A 21,112-nucleotide genomic window follows, 5' to 3' on the forward strand; every position below is an offset into this window, starting at 1 on the left:
AATCATAAAAAACTGAGTAAGTTTGTTACACAGGATCTTCCAAATCGAAAACCATACTGTCTGTCTGATATTATATCGTTTTTCTCCAGGAGTTCTACCCATTTAGTTTTAATTATTTTTTCCAATATTTTGACTATTACACTTGTCAATGATACAGGTCAGTCATTAAGGGGGTCTTCCCTGCTTCCACTTTTGTAGATTGGAACTATGTTAGCCTTTTTCCACACATCAGCTACAACTCCAAAAAACAGGGATGCCTGAAAAATCAGTTGAAGTGGAATGCTGAGCTCAGGTGCACATTCTCTCAGAACCCATGGTGAAACTCCATCTGGACCAACTGCTTTGTTCGTATTTAGCTCCTTGAACATTTTTTTTCACTTCGTCTCTAGACACTTCTATGTGCTCTATGTATCTCACCTTGTATGTATGTACTTTACCTGAATAAACATTTGATTTGATTTGATTCATAACCATTACATTTATATTTCGGCAAATCCTCCCCTGGCCGGGGAGGATTTACTGGGCGCAATTCCTTAACTGTAGCCTCTGTTTAACGCAACAGTAAAATGTGTACTTGGATGAAAAAACGATTCTTCGCGGCAGGGGATCGTATTCCAGGGACCATAGGATTAAGGACTTGCCCGAAACGCTACACGTACTAGTGGCTGTACAAGAATGTAACAACTCTTGTATATTTCTCAAAAAAAAAGTTCAGTAACCAAAGAAAATGGACAGAGGAAGGTGGCGGGCAAGCGAGCTAGTGACGTCATCACAACAAAGGTTTGGCTATCCGAGGTGTACACGACCCGTGAGGCACTCGCCTGTCTTAAAGACGGTCTCTTGTGTCCAAAATACCTTCCAAATTGTCCCTCCCATAATACTCTCAAGACACTTATGGCAGTGTAAATGTGTGGTGAGGGCACACCACTGAAGACATTGAGGATATATCACGAGGGAGAGACAAAACTGTTGAAGGAAGGAGTCACAAGCTCCACCTGACCACCTTGTTCCTCGCACTCTCATCATCCTCCGTAAGTACTTGAGTGCTTTCTGCTCCACCATTGTCTTACATTGGCCGCTACAATTATTGGCGTGTGGACATAGGCTTATGGAATTGTTAAGGTGTGGACACAGGCCGATGGCATTGTTGGGGGTAGGGACATAGGCCTATGGAATTGTTGTAAAGTATGTCTATTGCATTGTGTGGGTGTGGACATAGGCCTATCGAATAATAATAATAATAGTAGTAGGCATCCATCAGTCTCCGGAGACTATGGAGTTGCGCTCCGGTTGTCGGTTTGGAGTGGCCTCTCCAGGGCGCAAAGCCAGGGTAGGTTGATACGGAGGAGAAGCTGGTATCCAAGTAGTAGGTTTCCCCTTCTCCATGGCGCCGAAAGTCTCCAATGGAAGGTAAACGCTAATACGATTGGTTCCAGCTCTGTCGCAGGAACTGTAATATAATAATAATAATAATAATGAGAAAATCCACTGGGGCTGTGAGGCAAAACGAACCTGCGATGTTTGTGTTCCGAACCATAATGGAAACTGACCCAACTATAGGATGGGTTAATCCAAGTATTGCGTTTTGAAAAGGGTCGCCCATGTTGGAAAAGACGAACGCCGAAAGAATATTGTTGAAAACATCTTGATAACTTATTAAACCAAGATTATTTATTAGTCAGAAGAAAGACAGAAATGCGATCTGTATATAAAACCTCTACCAGACAAATATTTTAAGTAAAACCCAAGATATTTGTAGTTGTATAAAAATAGCAGTTTTCGTCGCTCGTCGAGCTCGAAACCCTCAGTATTCAGCTCAGAACAATGCCTATTTCACGCAGATTCTTTAATAAACGTAAGAGTTTTATATGTCCCAATAAAGATAGAAGTATAAGCTTCATTTTAAATACCCTACCATGTGCATATTTAAATTTAAAGCAAAGATACGTGTACTTTTACAATAGCCGAGCTCCAACCCCGGACAGATGGATCGAAGGAGCAGCTCTCACTCTCAGAACAATGTTTAATTCACGTGAATTTGTTAATTAACATATATGTTTTATATGCCTCAAGAAAGATAGGAATATTAAGGCTCATTTTAAACACTTTACCATAGACATAATTAAAGTTCTAATGAAGATTCATGTGTTTTAATAATCGCCGAACTCCGACCTCCGCACAGACTAATCGACAGAGCAACTCTTTCTCTCAGAATAATGTCTATTTTATGTAATTCTTTAATAAACACAAATGTTTTATATGTCTTAAGAAAGATAGAAATATAAGCTTTATTTTAAATGCATTACAATATAAATATTTAAAGCTCAAGTGAAGATACACATGTTTTTATAGTGGCGTTCAGTAGTTTGTCGGGCATGGAGTTCAGACGCATACACACTTGGCAATATGTTGTGTAATTAACAAAGATACGCTAATAAAGCCTAAAATCTTATATGCCTTCAGAAAAACCGAGTTATAAACATTATTATGAGTGCACCAAAGGAAATATGTCATGTTTGAGGACAAAGATATATAAATTTTAAATTAAGTTTCGACTCTCGCCTGGGCGAGAGATGGGGAGACTCTCGCCCCATCTATTGGAGATTCTGTCCACCTAAAGACCCAAAGCTACTCAATTACGTAAGTAATGAAGTAATATGGTATATTTACTCACGATAATGTGGGTGCTGAATGCAGAACATGAGAAAACATATTTTTACTCCAAAATAATATAATTTCATTATGAAATAAGTAAATAAGTGGCATCAAAGGAAGTCGATGGTCCAAGCGTCAATGTTGTGGAGCGACTTATCCAAGATATATTGTTGTCTGGAAAGTGTTTGTTGGCATGTCAACCTTCTGTACACAGTGATCCAGTCGTCGCACTTCTCTGCTCAAATTATCACAAATTTAAATTATGATGTTAACAAGTAGAATACGTATTTTAAATAAAATCTAACATAACTAGTCAGAAAACATTTATTAAAAAATACAAGTTAAAGTTAAGTGTCTGGAAGTTAATAGTTTTGTTATATATACTCGTTATTCGTTGACATGCGTTCGCTACTTAATCTACCATTTACTGTACTTATGTAAAATCTCCCTATGTGTGCAGAACAAACATATCAATTGTGACATAATTGTGACACAACATGTGACACAACAGTAATGATATAATATCAGACAGACAGTATGGTTTTCGATCTGGAAGATCCTGCTGGTCGTTGTTAGGTCGTACCCATTCACTGCTGGGTGATCAGAGCTAGGCTAATGTTAAGGATTGGCATCTGGTCAATCCTCCCTGGCAGATACAAGCGAGTGCTTTACCACTATGCTATGGGGACTGTTTTTTTTTAACCCAATTTGGCAACAGGACTCGAGAGAGAGACCGTCCAGATGTGCTGCTTCTAAACAGCACATACATAATCACTATAAAACCTCTAAATATCTTTCCGGTAGAACAATTCAAATAAAATTGGTTCAACAACTTGAATTTTTGTATTAAGCTCTTGGGGTAAAGCGTTTGAACCTAAGGATTCTCTCAATTATTGGACTCGAGATCGACCACAAGTACAGTTTCTAAATTAAGCAACTGACATATGTGGAGAGCTGGTAATTACCTAAGTGTAATTACCTAAGTGTAGTTACAGGATGAGAGCTACGCTCGTGGTGTCCCGTCTTCCCAGCACTCTTTGTCATATAACGCTTTGAAACTACTGACGGTCTTGGCCTCCACCACCTTCTCACCTAACTTATTCCAACCGTCTACCACTCTGTTTCCGAAAGTGAATTTTCTTATATTTCTTCGGCATCTGTGTTTAGCTAGTTTATATCTATGACCTCTTGTTCTTAAAGTTCCAGGTTTCAGGAAATCTTCCCTATCGATTTTATCAATTCCTGTTGCTATTTTGTATGTAGTGATCATATCACCTCTTTTTCTTCTGTTTTCCAGTTTTGGCATATTTAATGCCTCTAACCTCTCCTTGTAGCTCTTGCCCTTCAGTTCTGGGAGCCACTTAGTAGCATGTCTTTGCACCTTTTCTAGTTTGTTGATGTGCTTCTTAAGATATGGGCACCACACAACCGCTGCATATTCTAGCTTTGGCCTAACAAAAGTCGTGAACAATTTCTTTAGTATATCACCATCCATGTATTTAAAAGCAATTCTGAAGTTAGAAAGCATGGCATAGGCTCCTCGCACAATATTCTTTATGTGGTCCTCAGGTGATAGTTTTCTATCTAGAACCACCCCTAGATCTCTTTCTTTATCAGAATTCTTTAAAGATTTCTCACAAAATATATAGGTTGTGTGGGGTCTATGTTCTCCTTTTCCACATTCCATAACATGGCATTTAACATTAAATTCTATTTGCCAAGTGGTGCTCCATATACTTATTTTGTCCAGGTCATCTTGAAGGGCATGACAATCATCTAAGTTTCTTATCCTTCCTATTATCTTAGCATCATCAGCAAACATGTTCATATAATTCTGTATACCAACTGGTAGATCATTTATATAGACAATAAACATCACTGGTGCTAGAACTGAACCCTGTGGTACTCCGCTTGTGACATTTCTCCAGTCTGATACATTGCCTCTGATCACTGCCCTCATTTTTCTATCAGTCAAAAAATTTTTCATCCATGTTAGAAGCTTACCTGTCAGCCCTCCAATATTTTCCAGTTTCCAGAACAACCTCTTATGTGGAACTCTGTCAAAGGCCTTTTTTAGGTCCAGATAGATGCAGTCAACCCAACCATCTCTTTCCTGTAATATCTCTGTTGCTCGATCATAGAAATGACACAATTGGTGTCACAGTTGATATGTTTGTCCTGCACATTTCCACAGTAGCTTGTTTGGGTTCTTTTAATTATCTTAGATATCATTGCAGAGAATTTCGTAGGCACTATATACTGTATATGCTTGTAAGAAGTATAATAATCCTGAGAAATAATGTAAATTATGTTACACGAGTGCTTCCAGCTTGATATGATATTCCTTGATACAAGCAAGTGATTGCTAATGATGGTTAAGTAACATAGCTCATTCGTGTGCACGTGCTTGAAGAGGAAATGTTATCTACCACTCCATTGTAAATATTTGTGGCTTTCAGACCATACGACCGCGGCTTACCCTCGCCACGGTCGAGGGTAAGAACACCCGGATGTATACCCAGTATTACAAGTAAACATTAGCAATAACAATTATGGAAAGTTCCTTGACCTATACATATCTCCTCTTGAGAAGACAAGAGACTGAACTTCAGCACCCACATACAACACATATGGGGGTGCTAAGAGAGTTTTTTTTTTTTTTTATTATTATTATTATTTTCTACCACAGATGTGGCCACACATTTACAATGTTAACCAGCATATATACATTTTCTTCTGTCCTCCATGGACAGGGTTAAAGATGTGTTAAACATATAGTTCAGGGGTTTATTGAACAATCAACCACAGAAGGTGATTCGGTGCTTTTAAAATGCTAAGCTAACCTACATACGTAAATGCATAGATGCACAGATTTACGTATGCCCTTCATAAAATGTTCGATGTGTCTTTTACATAGTCTCATTAATGTGCATTTACAAAGGTGAAATGTACTTCTGATGTGCATATCTACTGAGGTTTGATTAAGACGTTTTGGGAACCTTAATCATTAGGAGTCCAATGATGAACGCAAAGTGAGGCGTTCTCCGACACAAATGCATTCATGCATCACGTGTTCTAGTATTCAGGTGGTATTTTTTTATGGTACAATGGAACCTCTATTAACGAGTTTAATCCGTTCTGGCACCGAGTTCGTTATCTGGAAAACTCGTCTTAAGAAACAAATTTCCCCATTTAAAATAAAGGAAATAAATTTAATCCGTTCCACTCCCAAAAACATCCATACTTGTATGACATTTTTTTATGTAAATATAATACTGCACATGTAATTATAAATGTTTTGTTATACTGCTTTAATGTTTACCTTATGAAGAGTAGTTGCTGGCTTGAGGGAGACGATGGAGAGGTGGGAAGGAGGAGAGGGGTTATGGTGTGGAAGAAGAATCCACCTTTGAGTCAGGCGGATTCTCTCTTCTTGGGAATTTCACCCAAATTTCACTTCAAATGTCACACAAGGATGCGTTAGACCAGCACCAAATAAAAAACTACGTCGATTGCACTCGTGTCAACAACACAATGGTCTTACCACGAAGATACAATACAATGCCTTTCTCCCAAATAGGCTATGTGGCTATTAGAGAAAACGGAAATTTCATGGCAAACATGTTTATACTATCCCCAAGTCGATCGGATAAGAATTAGATTTTATAGAAATATTTGCTCAAATGACACTTGAGCGTGGTGTTTGGGTGCATTCAAGAGAAAAAAGTGTGTCACGTTCAAGCGACATATACCTGCGAAAGTGATAACACTTTCACAAAGTGTTATCACAAAGTGATAAATTAATTAAACATTTTCACACACCGGGTTGTCACTGCTTTATCAGAGCAGCTTTTCCAAGAACGCGTTCACCTTTTCAAACATTCCCAACACTTCCCTGATCTCAGTGGAAGAGACAACATCCTCCCTTACCTCCTTATTCCCTTACTAATGGTGTAAATTGTTGATGAGGACCTGCCATACTCCCTTGTGAGATCAGTCACACAGACACCACACTCATGCTTTGCTATAATTTCCTTCAAATCCACAGTAATTGTGTCTTTCTTCCTCTTGAAAACACTATCTTTAGCAAGCAGCTTCTTTGGCGACATCGTGTGTTACAAATTGTAGTCACAAAACCACTAAAAACACAAAGAAAAGCGCAAATAAATCCAAAGGGATGCTTGTCGTGTGCGATACAACAACAACACTGGCGTCGGAGGCGTCCAAGAATTTGCGAGAACCCGCGAGACGCTAGGAAGCACCAAGTGGTTTTGCTCGTTAATAGAGGTGAAGCTCGTCAATAGAGACAAATTTGCTGCGAGTGGCTCACTCGTTTCTGGAAATGCTCGTTAATGGAGCCGCTCGTTAATCGAGGTTCCACTGTATATTGACAACATTCAGCATATAATTACCTAGTAATACTTGGTGTACAAGTACCTTTTCCAAAGGAATTGCAAAACAGAATTAAACACAACTGTATTGTACAGTGTTATATACAGTGGTACCTCGGAATGCGAGTGTCCCTGTATGCGAGTTTTTCGGAAGACGAGCAGGATTTCCTCGAAAAATATGTCTCGGAAGGCGAGAGTTACCTCGGGACGTGAGTTTGTTGATACGCGTACAGGCCGACCTAGCGCGTGGTGGTTCGGCGATCGTCGCCCCTCCACCCCTCCGCCCCTCAGTTTACCATTGTCTCGCGCCCAGTGACTACCCCACATCAATTCTTCTCGCGGATTTTCAGTGTTTTGTTGGATTTTTGGTGATTTGACTATACAATTTGTTATTATATATCTCACCATGGGTCCCAAGAAAGCCAGTGGTAAGGATAAAGGCCAGAAAGCCCATGTGAGGATGACAATAGAGGAGAAACAAGAGATCATTCGGAAGCATGAGAACGGTACACGTGTTGTTGAACTTTGTAGGCAATACAACAAAGCCACATCAACAATATGCACTATACTTAAGAAGAAAAATGAGATTATGAGTACTAAAGTGGAAAAAGGAGTCAGAACAATAACGAAACAAAGACCACAAATACTTGAAGTGGAAAAGTTGCTATTAATTTGGATACACGACAAGGAGTTAAGGGGTGACAGTGTTTCGGAGGCCATTATTTGTGAGAAAGCCAGGGTTTGGACAGATTTGTGGTGAGGAAATCGAGCAGTGAGCCTCAACCAGGACCTAGTGGCACTCGGATAAAACGTCCCAGGGAGAGCACACCAGAAAGGTCTTCACTGCCTGATGTGATAATGGAAGGGGACTTCCCTTCCAAACAGTAACTCCTCTCCTCCTCCCCCCTCCTCACCATCTTCCATACGCCTAGAGCATTCAACAGCAAGGTAAGTAATAACTGGAACATAGTTTTGTAGGTTTATTTAGATGAATTAGGTATAAAAATTAAGTTTGATGTGGGGTTTTTGGGGTAGTCAGGAACGGATTAATTCATATCCCTTTATTTCTTATGGGGAAATTAGCTTCGGAATGCGAGTTTTCGGAATACGAGGCATCTCCAGGAACCAATTAAACTCTTAAACTGAGGTATGCCTGTATTTATTTCAGTTTGAACAATTTATAACATTAAAGATTACATCCTTTAATTGGTTGTAATGGTTTTAACATTCAAAATCTAATTTGTTGATATTAAATAAAATAAGGTTCAAATTTATTAAGATACATACTTTAAAAACTATTTCTATATGAAATTTAAATAACATAAAAAGAGTACACAATATAACAAATACCGACTATACAAAAGACCTGTCATGCACTTGCAGCACCTAATTATGATATTGTATCACATTGAAAGTAATAACATTATTTGATTCAGTAAAGCATTTGGTAAGGTTATAATAATAATGTATTATTATGTATTTTCAATTAATTTTTCAATTATAATTCACAACTTACTAGCGCACAAGAAACAAATCAACGAATCATCCTTACATTCTGTAACACCTACACATGATCCATGGTGCCAAATATTGCAACGGTCACAGCATACCATCAGCTTCTTATCATTTAGCTTTCTGCAAATGCAGTAAACTTCGATCGAGCATGACCGGATGATTCATTTTCTTCTCAGTGTCTGAGCTGCAGGGAATGAGGTGAGACACTTTCCTGTAAAATTCTCTTGAAGATGTTGTCTCATATTCTGCACATCATACGAGGTTCACCGGATCTTCACCACTTGCAAGTGATGCAGCAAACGCCACAGCATATACCCCACTCATACTTGAGTCCCTGTGTCTGCTGACATTCATTATATTGCATATCAGCCTATCATCCTGGCAATTAGCAAGAGCACACAAGATAACTGCAGTAGATTTGGATGGTAATTTATGCCTGGTGTCGTATATGTTAATTTGTCCAGTTACTCCAATGTTGGAAACAGTGACCCAGTGACAACGATCAACTTGAATAACTTGAATAAATTCATCAATTCCAAATGGCCAGGAGAGGTCCCGCTGCAACGTTGGGTCATGAAGGCCTTCTACACTCGGCACAGTTTGTTTGATGAGGTCACATGCAGATTTTATATGAAGGTCAGAGACCTGTACATTTGTTCCAATGTTCATTATCTCGTCATCTGTTAAATAATTTAACATTGTCGAATGTGAAGCACTGTTATCAATCTCCTTATTGTTGCATTGGTGTGAGGAGTGGCAGTGATTGGTGCAGTTTATTTTTTCTTTAAACAGGGGCATATATTTGTACTGCAGATACTAGTACAGTTGCACTGTTTCTTTATATATTTTGTACATGGGTTAGCAAGGCGAGACGCTTCTCTTAACTTGATCCTGTTGGTGGTGTTGACTGTGAGAGAAGCGTGGTGTGTAGCTAGGTCTCCACCACGATATTTGGTTTTCAGTATACCATATTCACTTGCCAGGACATACATATTGTCAATCTCTCCACAAACTCGAATAATTTGTGCTAGCAATCTCGTCTCTTCACAAGCGGTTCTGTCTATTCGGGGAATAGCTACAGTGACAACATCACCTTAAATTCGCAAATGTTCTCACCATAAGCCTTTTTGTACTTGGCTTTCATTCGTTCTCCATTTTTTATTGTTGCCTGATGTGCTTTATTTCTTAGAGCTATTCTGGCATGTGTACAGTTACCAGGCACCTGATCAAGAGCGACCTCTAGCACATCCCCACCAGCGACCTCTAGCACATCATCACCAATGACCTCTAGCACATCATCACCAATGAACTTTAGCACATCATCACCAACGACCTTTAGCACATCATCACCAACGACCTTTAGCACATCATCATAAAACAAAGCTGCCACCCAGTTGGGTGGGTGTGCAGCAAGACTAGTAACTGTGTGACTCACTATAGATGTAAAGTGCCTTGTATAGTGACTGTTGTGAGCCTCTTGTTGATCACATGTGACACAGATTATTGATGTGTGTATTTGTGTGGGTAATTACCTAAGTGTAGTTACAGGATGAGAGCTACGCTCGTGGTGTCCCGTCTCCCCAGCACTCTTTGTCATATAATGCTTTGAAATTACTGACGGTTTGGCCTCCACCACCTTCTCACTTAACTTGTTCGAACCGTCTACCACTCTGTTTACAAAAGTGAATTTTCGTATATTTCTCCGGCAGCTTTGTTTCGTTAGTTTAAATCTATGATCTCTTGTTCTTGAAGTTCCGAGTCTCAGGAATTCTTCCCTATCAATTTTATCTATTCCTGTTACTATTTTGAACTTAGTGATCATATCGCCTCTTTTTCTTCTATCTTCTAGTTTTTGCATATTTAATGCCTCTAATCTTTCCTCGTAGCTCTTGTCCTTCAGTTCTGGGAGCCACTTAGTGGCATGTCGTTGCACCTTTTCCAGTTTGCTGATGTGCTTCTTAAGATATGGGCACCATACAACTGCTGCATATTCCAGCTTTGGTCTAATAAAAGTCGTGAACAATTTCTTTAGTATTTCTCCATCCATGTATTTAAAAGCAATTCTAAGGTTAGAAAGTGTAGCATAGGCTCCTCGCACAATGTTCTTAATGTGGTCCTCAGGTGACATTTTTCTATCTAAAACCACCCCTAGATCCTTTTCTTTATCAGAATTCTTTAAAGATTTCTCACATAATTTATAATAATAATAATAATAATAATTTTTATTTAGGCAAAGGTACATACATAAAAAGATTTTACAAAGTTTGTTGGCTTTATAGATAAGAGCTAGTACATACAATGCCTAAAGCCACTATTACGCAAAGCGTTTTGGACAGGAAAAAACACTACTGACTAAAGCTTAAAACTAATGGGTAAAAAGAAAAAAATGCATTGAGTACAAATAAAAATAGAGGTAAAAGAGGGGGGAACATTGTTGAAAAAACAGCACAAATACAATTACAAATTATTACAGAAAATTACATTAAAACAGCGTTGATTTGAAAAACAAAAAATAAAACAAAAAACATACATGGGTTGACAATAGAGGGGTAAGGTAGGTTACAGGGAATTTATTAGGTATAGCTTCGTTTTTAACGTAAACTGGTTGAGAGAGGTACTGTCTTTAACATGGTTGGGAAGGTCATTCCACATTCTGGGCCCCTTAATTTGTAGAGCATTTCTGGTTTGATTAAGTCGTACTCTAGGAATATCAAAACTATTTATTTCTGGTGTGGTGCTCATGGGTTCTGTTACAACCTTTTATGAAGCTTTTGAGATCAGGATTGGCATTACAGTTTAGCGTTTAATATATGTATAGTACACATGAGAGAATGTGCAGTGACTTAATGTCTTAACATATTCAGGGATTTGAGTAGGGGTACCGAGTGATGTCTGGGGCCAGAATTGGATATTGTCCTAATAGCAGCTTTGTGTTGAGTAATTAGAGGACGTAAGTGATTTTGGGTAGTAGAGCCCCAAGCACAAATACCATAGTTGAGATATGGATAGATAAGGGAGTAATAGAGAGTCACCAGGGCAGGGCGTGGTACATAATATCTGATCTTAGAAAGAATGCCCACAGTTTTTGAAACTTTTTTTGATATGTTTAGAATGTGTCCCTGGAAATTCAGCTTGTGGTCAATGAGAATGCCAAGGTTGAATGCCAAGGTTGAATGCCAAGGAGAATGCCAAGGTTGCCAATGAGAATTATAGGTTGTGCGGGGTCTATGTTCTCCAATTCCACATTCCATAACATGGCATTTATTCACATTAAATTCCATTTGCCAAGTGTTGCTCCATATACTTATTTTGTCCAGGTCTTCTTGAAGGGCATGACAATCATCTAAGTTTCTTATCTTCCCTATTATCTTAGCATCATCAGCAAACATGTTCATGTAATTGTGTATTCCCACTGGTAGATCGTTTATGTAGACAATGAACATTACCGGTGCAAGAACTGAACCCTGAGGTACTCCACTCGTGACATTCCTCCAATCCGATACCTTGCCTCTGATTATGGCCCTCATTTTTCTGTCAGTTAGGAAATTTTTCATCCATGTTAGTAGCTTACCTGTCACTCCTCCAATATGTTCCAGTTTCCAGAACAACCTCTTATGGGGAACTCTGTTGAAAGCCTTTTTTAGGTTCAGATAGATGCAGTCAACCCAACCATCTCTTTCCTGTAAAATCTCTGTGGCTCGATCATAAAAACTGAGCAAGTTCGTTACACAGGATCTTCCAGATCGAAAACCATACTGTCTGTCTGATATTATAGCGTTTTCCTCCAAGTGTTCTACCCATTTAGTTTTAATTATTTTTTCCATTATTTTGACTATTACACTTGTCAATGATACAGGTCTATAATTAAGGGGGTCTTCCATGTTTCCACTTTTGTAGATTGGAACTATGTTAGCCTTTTTCCACACATCAGCTACAGCTCCTGTACACAGGGATGCCTGAAAAATCAGTTAAAGTGGAATGCTGAGCTCAGGTGCACATTCTCTCAGAACCCATGGTGAAACTCCATCTGGACCAACTGCTTTGTTCTTACTTAGCTCCTTGAGCATTTTTTCCACTTCATCTCTAGACACCTCTATGTGCTCTATGTTGTTCTCTGGAATTCTTATTGTATCTAGTTCCCTACAGATTTCATTTTGTACAAACACACTTTGGAACTTTTCGTTTAGTGTTTCACACATTTCCTTTTCATCTTCCGTTAATCTATTTCCCATTTTCAACCTCTGAATATTATCCTTTACCTGCAATTTGTTGTTTATGAATTTATAGAATAGACCTGGTTCTGTTTTACATTTGTCTGCAATCCCTTTTTCAAAATTTCTTTCTGCCTCTCTCTTCACTGCCGTGTAGTTGTTTCTCGCATCTTTGTATCGCTGGTATGTTTGGGGGTTCGGCCTCTTCCTGTATTGATTCCATTTTTGTGTCTTTTGGTCTCTAGCCCTCTCGCAATTTCTATTGAACCAATCCTGTTTCCTAGTTCTGCATCTCTGTTTTGGTATAAATTTTTTTGTGCCTTTATCATATATTTCACAAAACTTGACATACATCTCATTCACTTCCTTGCCTAGCATCAAGTTTGTCCAATTATACTCACTAAAAAATTTTCTAAGGTCACCATAATGTCCTCTCCTGAAGTCTGGTTTTTCAACTACTTCAACCTCCTTATTTTCTTCCAGCTTATAACGCATTGCATACTTTATTCCCAAAAAGACATGGTCACTTTTACCCAAGGGAGGAAGGTAATGAATGTCAAATATCTCTTCCTCCTTCCTGGTAAATATCAAATCTAGCATGGAGGGAACGTCCCCTTCCCTCATCCTCGTAGCTTGTTTAACATGTTAATACAAGAATGTTTCCAGGATGAGGTCTACAAATTTACAGGTCCAAAAATCTTCTGTTTTAGCTTCATATGCTTCCCAGTCTATGGATTTCAAGTTGAAGTCACCGACTATCAACAGTCGTGATCTATCGTTATCCGCTCTCGCTATAATCTCTCATTATTGTTATGATTAGATATGTATGTGTATGTATATATGTATATGTATATATATATGTACATGTACTCACCTAATTGTGCTTGCGGGGGGTTGAGCTTTGGCTCTTTGGTCCCGCCTCTCAACTGCCTATCAACTGATGTACAGATTCCTGAGCCTACTGGGCTCTTATCATACCTACATTTGAAACTGTGTATGGAGTCAGCCTCCACCACATCACTTCCTAGTGCATTCCATTTATTAACTACTCAGACACTGAAAAAAATTTTTCTAACGTCTCTGTGACTCATCTGGGTACTAAGTTTCCACCTGTGTCCCCTTGTTCGTGTCCCACCCGTGCTGAAGAGTTTGTTTTTGTTCACCCTGTCAATTCCCCTGAGAATTTTGTAGGTGGTTATCATGTCTCCCTTTACACTCCTGTTTTCCAGGGATGTGAGGTTCAGCTCCTTTAGCCTTTCCTCGTAACTCATTCCTCTCAGTTCCTGGATGAGCCTGGTGGCATACCGCTGAATCTTCTCTAACTTTGTCTTGTGTTTAACTAGGTATGGACTCCAGGCTGGAGCTGCATACTCCAGGATTGGTCTTACATAAGTGGTATACAAGGTCCTGAACGATTCCTTACACAAGTTTCTAAAGGCAGTTCTCATGTTGGCCAGTCTAGCATATGCCGCTGATGATATTCTTTTGATGTGGGCTACTCGGGACAGGTTCGGTGTGATATCAACCCCCAGATCTTTCGCTCCATTTGACTCTTGCAGGATTTCACCTCCCAGATGATACCTTGTGTTCAGCCTCCTTCTCCCTTTGCCTAATTTCATTACCTTACACTTTCCTGAGTTGAACTTTAGCAGCCATTTTCTAGACCATTCCTCCAGTTTGTCCAGGTCATCCTGTAGTCTCTGTCTATCTTCATCCATCATGATTCTAATCATAATTTTTCCATCATCAGCAAACATTGAGAGGAACGAGTCTATACCCTCCGGAAGATCGTTTACATATATTAGAAACAGGATGGGTCCAAGTACTGAGCCCTGTGGGAGTCCGCTGGTGACATCTCGCCACTCTGATGCCCCCCCCTCCTTACCGTTACTCGCTGTTTCCTGTTTCTTAAGTATTCCCTTAGCCACTGGAGCACCTTCCCTTTTACTCCTGCCTGTTGCTCCAACTTTTTTAACAGCCTTTTATGAGGTACTGTATCAAAGGCTTTCTGGCAGTCCAGGAAAATGCAGTCGGCACACCCTTCTCTTTCCTGCCTAATTTTTGTTGCCTGGTCATAGAATTCTATTAAACCTGTGAGGCACGATTTACCATCCCTGAACCCATGTTGGTGGTGCGTTACAAAGTTATTTCCCTCCAGGTGCTCTACGATCCTTTTCCTCACGATCTTCTCCATCACTTTGCATGGTATACAAGTTAGGGAAACTGGCCTGTAGTTCAGTGCCTCTTGCCTGTCACCCTTCTTGTATATTGGGACTGGAGCGAGTATATTATTGGGATATTCTACTCGCTACAGAAGTTCTGTAGCGAGTAGATTATCCCAATAATATACTCGCTCCAGGACTACGTTAGCTGCCTTCCAACTTTCTGGTAAGTCTCCTGTTTCCAGTGACCTGTTATATACCATAGAGAGTGGCACACTTAGTGCTTCTGCACCTTCATTTAGTATCCATGGTGAGATTCTGTCAGGCCCAACAGCCTCTGTCACATCCAGCTCCAGCAGACACCTTTTGACCTCATCACTGGTGAGGTCAAATTCCTCCAAAGTTGCTTGGTTTGCCTCCTCCTCATTTAGGGCAGGGGCTTCACCTTGTTCTATTGTGAAGACCTCCTGGAATCTCTTGTTGAGTTCTTCACACCACACCTTGTCATTCTCTGTGTATCTGTTCTCCCCTTTTCGCAGTTTCATCACTTGTTCTTTCACTGCTGTTTTCCTCCTGATGTGGCTGTGGAGCAGCTTTGGTTGGGTCTTGGCTTTACTCGCTCTATACATACATGTGTGTATGAGAGTGTGTACATGTGTATACAACATTAATAATTTTATAACTAGCGTAAAAAATTGTTATTTGCTTAGCTAAACGAACTAGAGGGTTCAGTTCCTGAACCGATTATGTGCCTCTGTAATCCTTTACACCACCGCCCATGGGATGGGTATGGGGTGCATAATAAAGAAAGAAAATTAATTAATCACCAACGACCTTTTGCACATCATCACCAACGACCTTTAGCACATCATCACCAACGACCTCTAGCACATCATCACCAGAGACCTCCAACTGAGAGTCTGCACCAAGTATCTGTGTGTGATAAACATTTTCTGTATCCTCGTCAGTATTAACTCCAGTTATTTCTTCCTCATCCATTACTCCAGTACGTGCGCCTCCTAGAATATTTCCTCTAGCATGCATGCCAAATACTACTTCATATGGCGATAATGTTGTAGTCTTCGAAGTCGTAATATTCATGGCATACATAACCTTTGGCAACCATGATACCCAAAGAAAGCTTGATTCGTCATTTAAACCTTCATCGATCTTCAACTTGCGAAGTTTGTCCTGAATGACTTTGTTGCCATTTTTGACACATCCGTCAAATGTGGAGTCGGTCGGCCGAGCGGACAGCATGCTGGACTTGTGATCCTGTGGTCCTGGGTTCGATCTCAGGCGCTGGCGAGAAACAATGGGCAGATTTTCTTTCACCCTATGCCCCTGTTACCTAGCAGTAAAATAGGTACCTGGGTGTTAGTCAGCTGTTACGGGCTGCTTCCTGGGGGTAGAGGCCTGGTCGAGGACCAGGCCACGGGGACACTAAAGCCCCGAAATCATCTCAAGATAACCTCAAGATCCCTGGGACTGGGAGTGACGAAAATTGTATCCCCCCCTACTGATCAAAAAGACATTTCAGCATTAGGTTTACAAACTCTTTGCCATTGTCTGAATGGAAAATTCTCAGGAGTCCTAAATAAATTTTGGTGGGAAAAAATTCGGATTAATAAGTAATAATAAATTTGCCCGAAACGCTATGCAGGCTTTACAAGAATGTCAGAACTCTTTATATATATATATATATATATATATATATATATATATATATATATTAGTATATTTTGGTAGCAGTCTTTCCTGTGGACATATATTATTAAATATGATCGAAAAAGTAAGATTAATAATTCTAACACGAATTTTCTCGATCTTTCTTATATTTCTCTTCACTTCAATTACCATCAACAGTGAAAAAAAACATAAGAAAGATCGAGAAAATTCGTGTTAGAATTATTAATCTTACTTTTTCGGTCATATTTAATAATATATATATATATATATATATATATATATGTCGTACCTAGTAGCCAGAACGCACTTTTCAGCCTACTATGCAAGGCCCGATTTGCCTAATAAGCCAAGTTTTCCTGAAGTAATATATTTTCTCTAATTTTTTTCTTATGAAATGATAAAGCTACCCATTTCATTATGTATGATGTTAATTTTTTTTATTGGAGTTAAAATTAACGTAGATATATGACCGAACCTAACCAACCCTACCTAACCTATCTTTATAGGTTAGGTTAGGTTAGGTAGCCGAAAAAGGTAGGTTAGGTTAGGTTAGGTAGGTTAAGTTGTCGAAAAACAATTATTTCATGAAATCTTGGCTTATTAGGCAAATCGGGCCTTGCATAGTAGGCTGAGAAGTGCGTTCTGGCTATTAGGTACGACATATATATATATATATATATATATATATATATATATATATATATATATATATATATATATATATATATATATATATATATATACCCTCACAAACTTTTATTTATATATATATATATATATATATATATATATATATATATATATATATATATATATATATGACAGTGTCAGACCACGGAGGAAAATTGAAACAGGAATTTCCTAAAGTACTTTCATATATTAATACATCTTCAGAAGGAAGTATATTAATACATCTTCACTCCTTCTGACGATGTATTAATATATGAAAGTACTTAAGGAAATTCCTGTTTCCTGTTTCCTCCGTGGTCTGACACTGTCACATTTTTAATCACATGTTTATTTTCGTTATATATACACACACACACACACACACAAAGAAGACACAAAGAACACAAAGAAGTGTGTTCGGAAGTCAAAACCAGAAATGACCAACAAGAAGCAGAAATTAGGCAAGCAATTAGGAAAGAACTGGTAACCAACAGTAAACTGGTACAAAACACTGCAGACAGAAGTAAGTCCATAATCATTTTTGGATGTTTAGAGAAGGAAATTTCATCTAGGGTGGACCGAGCGGCAGAAGAGATGAAAATCATAGAGAAAATAGTAGGTTTAGGAGAAGGCTCAATGAAAATGTCAGTGATTTTAGAAGAATAGGAAAATATGAGAAAGAAAAGAACCGCCCCTTAAGGGTGACGTTTAATGGAGTGAAAAACATGATGGATGTGCTAAGAAATGCCAGGAAATTGCAGAGTGATGAGGTTGGCAAACTTTGGTCAATAAGACAAGATCTCTCCAAGGAAGACAGAGAAAAGCTCAAAATGAACCTAATTGAGGCAAAACGTCTAAATGGGGATAGAAATGAAAAAGACAGAAATTCTTCTTTTTACAAAGTGACAGGGACTGGAAAGCTTCTGAAATGGTACATAAAAACAAAGCAACAAGATCAGTAGTGGAAGGGGGAGTAAAGAGCAAAGGAAAAGGGAACATGTTCTTGAAAATTGTATATACCAACATAGATGGAGTGAGGTCAAAAACTTTGGAGTTGCAAGATATAATCCAGCTTAGGGTCCCAGATATTGTCGCATTATCAGAGACGAAACTTGAAGGAAATATAATAAATGAAGTCATATTCCCAAGAGGCTATTCAGTTTGGAGACGTGACAGGAAAACTAGGAAGGGAGGAGGAGTGGCTGTACTGGTGAAAAAACACCTGAAGGTAAGAGAGTTAATATTTGAAAACCCTCGAGATATTGACATAATGGCATTGCAGGTCTGGAATCAGGATGATAAGCTGATAATTTTAAATGCCTACAGCCCACCAGCAAGCAACACATGAACAAAGGAAGAACTAGATGACAAACGAGAGGGCCTCATAATGGTCATGAGAGATTTTATTGCACAAGCAGATAAAGATAAATCACGACTGTTGATACTGGGGGACTTCAACTTTAAAGCAATAGACTGGGAGACCTATGAAGCAAGAACGGAGGACTTTTGGACATGCAGATTTGTGAACCTCATTCTGGAGACATTCTTGTATCAACACAAAGCAGGCCACAAGAATGAGGGAAGGAGATGTACCGTCAGTACTGGATCTAGTATTCACCAGGAAAGAAGAAGAGATATTTGACATCCAGTACCGTCCTCCCTTGGGAAAGAGTGATCACGTCCTGTTAGACATTGATTATGCTTTAAGATATCATCTAGAAGAAAATGGGGACATTGAAACAGTTGATAAACTCGATTTAAGGAGAGGACACTATGGGGAACTTCAAAAATTTTTTAATGAGTGTAATTGGACAGAATTGTTGCTAGGCAGGGAAGTAAATGAAATGTATGCCAAATTTTTAAAAATATACGAGGAAGGCACACAAACATTCATACCAAAACAGAGGTGTAGGGCCAGAAAACAGGATTGGTTTGACAGAAATTGTGAGAGGGCAAGAGACCAAAAGACACAAAAATGGAATCAGTATAGGAAGAGGCCAAACCCTCAAACATACCAGCGATACAAAGATGCGAGAAACAACTATACGGCAGTAAGGAGAGAGGCAGAAAGAAATTTTGAAAAGGGGATAGCGGATAAATGTAAAACAGTACCGGGCCTATTCTACAAATTCATAAACAACAAATTGCAGGTAAAGGATAATATCCAGAGGTTGAAAATGGGAAACAGATTCACGGAAAATGAAAAGGAAATGTGTGAAACATTAAATGAAAAGTTCCAAAGTGTGTTTGTACAAATTGAAATCTTCAGAGAACCAGACACAATAAGAATTCCAGAGCACAACATAGAGCGGATAGAGGTGTCTAGAGATGAAGTGGAAAATATGCTAAAGGAGCTCAGTAAGAACAAAGCAGCTGGCCCAGATGGAGTTTCACCATGGGTTTTGAGAGAATGTGCATCTGAGCTCAGCATTCCAATTCACCTGATCTTTCAGGCATCCCTGTGTACAGGAATCGTAGCAGACGTGTGGAAACAGGCTAACATAGTTCCAATCTACAAAAATGGCAGCAGGGAAGACCCCCTCAATTATAGACCTGTATCATTGACAAGTGTAATAGTGAAAGTATTGGAAAAACTAATCAAAACTAAATGGGTAGAACACCTGGAGAGAAATGATATAATATCAGACAGACAGTATGGTTTTCGATCTGGAAGATCCTGTGTATCGAATTTACTCAGTTTCTATGATCGAGCCACAGAGATATTACAGGAAAGAGATGGTTGGGTTGACTGCATCTATCTGGACCTAAAAAAGGCTTTCGACAGAGTTCCACATAAGAGGTTGTTCTGGAAACTGGAAAATATTGGAGGGGTGACAGGTAAGCTTCTAACATGGATGATAAATTTTCTGACTGATAGAAAAATGAGGGCAGTAATCAGAGGCAATGTATCGGAATGGAGAAATGTCACAAGTGGAGTACCACAGGGTTCAGTTCTTGCACCAGTGATGTTTATTGTCTACATAAATGATCTACCAGTTGGTATACAGAATTATATGAACATGTTTGCTGATGATGCTAAGATAATAGGAAGGATAAGAAATTTAGATGACTGTCATGCCCTTCAAGAAGACCTGGACAAAATAAGTATATGGAGCACCACTTGGCAAATGGAATTTAATGTTAATAAATGTCATGTTATGGAATGTGGAATAGGAGAACATAGACCCCACGCAACCTATATATTATGTGAGAAATCTTTAAAGAATTCTGATAAAGAAAGAGATCTAGGAGTGGTTCTAGATAGAAAACTATCACCTGAGGACCACATAAAGAATATTGTGCAAGGAGCCTATGCAATGCTTTCTAACTTCAGAATTGCATTTAAATACATGGATGGCGATATACTAAAGAAATTGTTCATGACTTTTGTTAGGCCAAAGCTAGAATATGCAGCTGTTATGTGGTGCCCATATCTTAAGAAGCACATCAACAAACTGGAAAAGGTGCAAAGACATGCTACTAAGTGGCTCCCAGAACTGAAGGGCAAGAGCTACGAGGAGAGGTTAGAAGCATTAAATATGCCAAAACTAGAAGACAGAAGAAAAAGAGGTGATATGATCACTACGTACAAAATAGTAACAGGAATTGATAAAATCGACAGGGAAGACTTCCTGAGACCTGGAACTTCAAGAACAAGAGGTCATAGATTTAAACTAGCTAAACACAGATGCCGAAGAAATATGAGAAAATTCACCTTCGCAAATAGAGTGGTAGACGGTTGGAACAAGTTAAGTGAGAAGGAGGTGGAGGCCAAGACCGTCAGTAGTTTCAAAGCGTTATATGACAAAGAGTGCTGGGA

At 39.0% G+C, this 21,112-nt stretch overlaps 1 protein-coding gene across 3 annotated transcripts in view; it reads left to right on the top strand.

Moving 5' to 3' along the window:
- Window positions 1–764: 764 nt before the first annotated feature.
- Window positions 765–21,112, top strand: part of LOC123772840 (uncharacterized) — a 158,977-nt gene continuing 138,629 nt past the window's right edge. For all 3 annotated transcript variants that reach the window (XM_069324435.1, XM_069324434.1, XM_069324436.1), the window contains exon 1: window positions 765–1,031. The gene's annotated coding sequence lies outside the window, so the exon portion shown is untranslated. The remainder of the gene's footprint in view (window positions 1,032–21,112) is intronic.

The sequence above is a fragment of the Procambarus clarkii genome, chromosome 14 (assembly GCF_040958095.1).
Source record: "Procambarus clarkii isolate CNS0578487 chromosome 14, FALCON_Pclarkii_2.0, whole genome shotgun sequence".
NCBI lineage: Eukaryota > Metazoa > Arthropoda > Malacostraca > Decapoda > Cambaridae > Procambarus > Procambarus clarkii.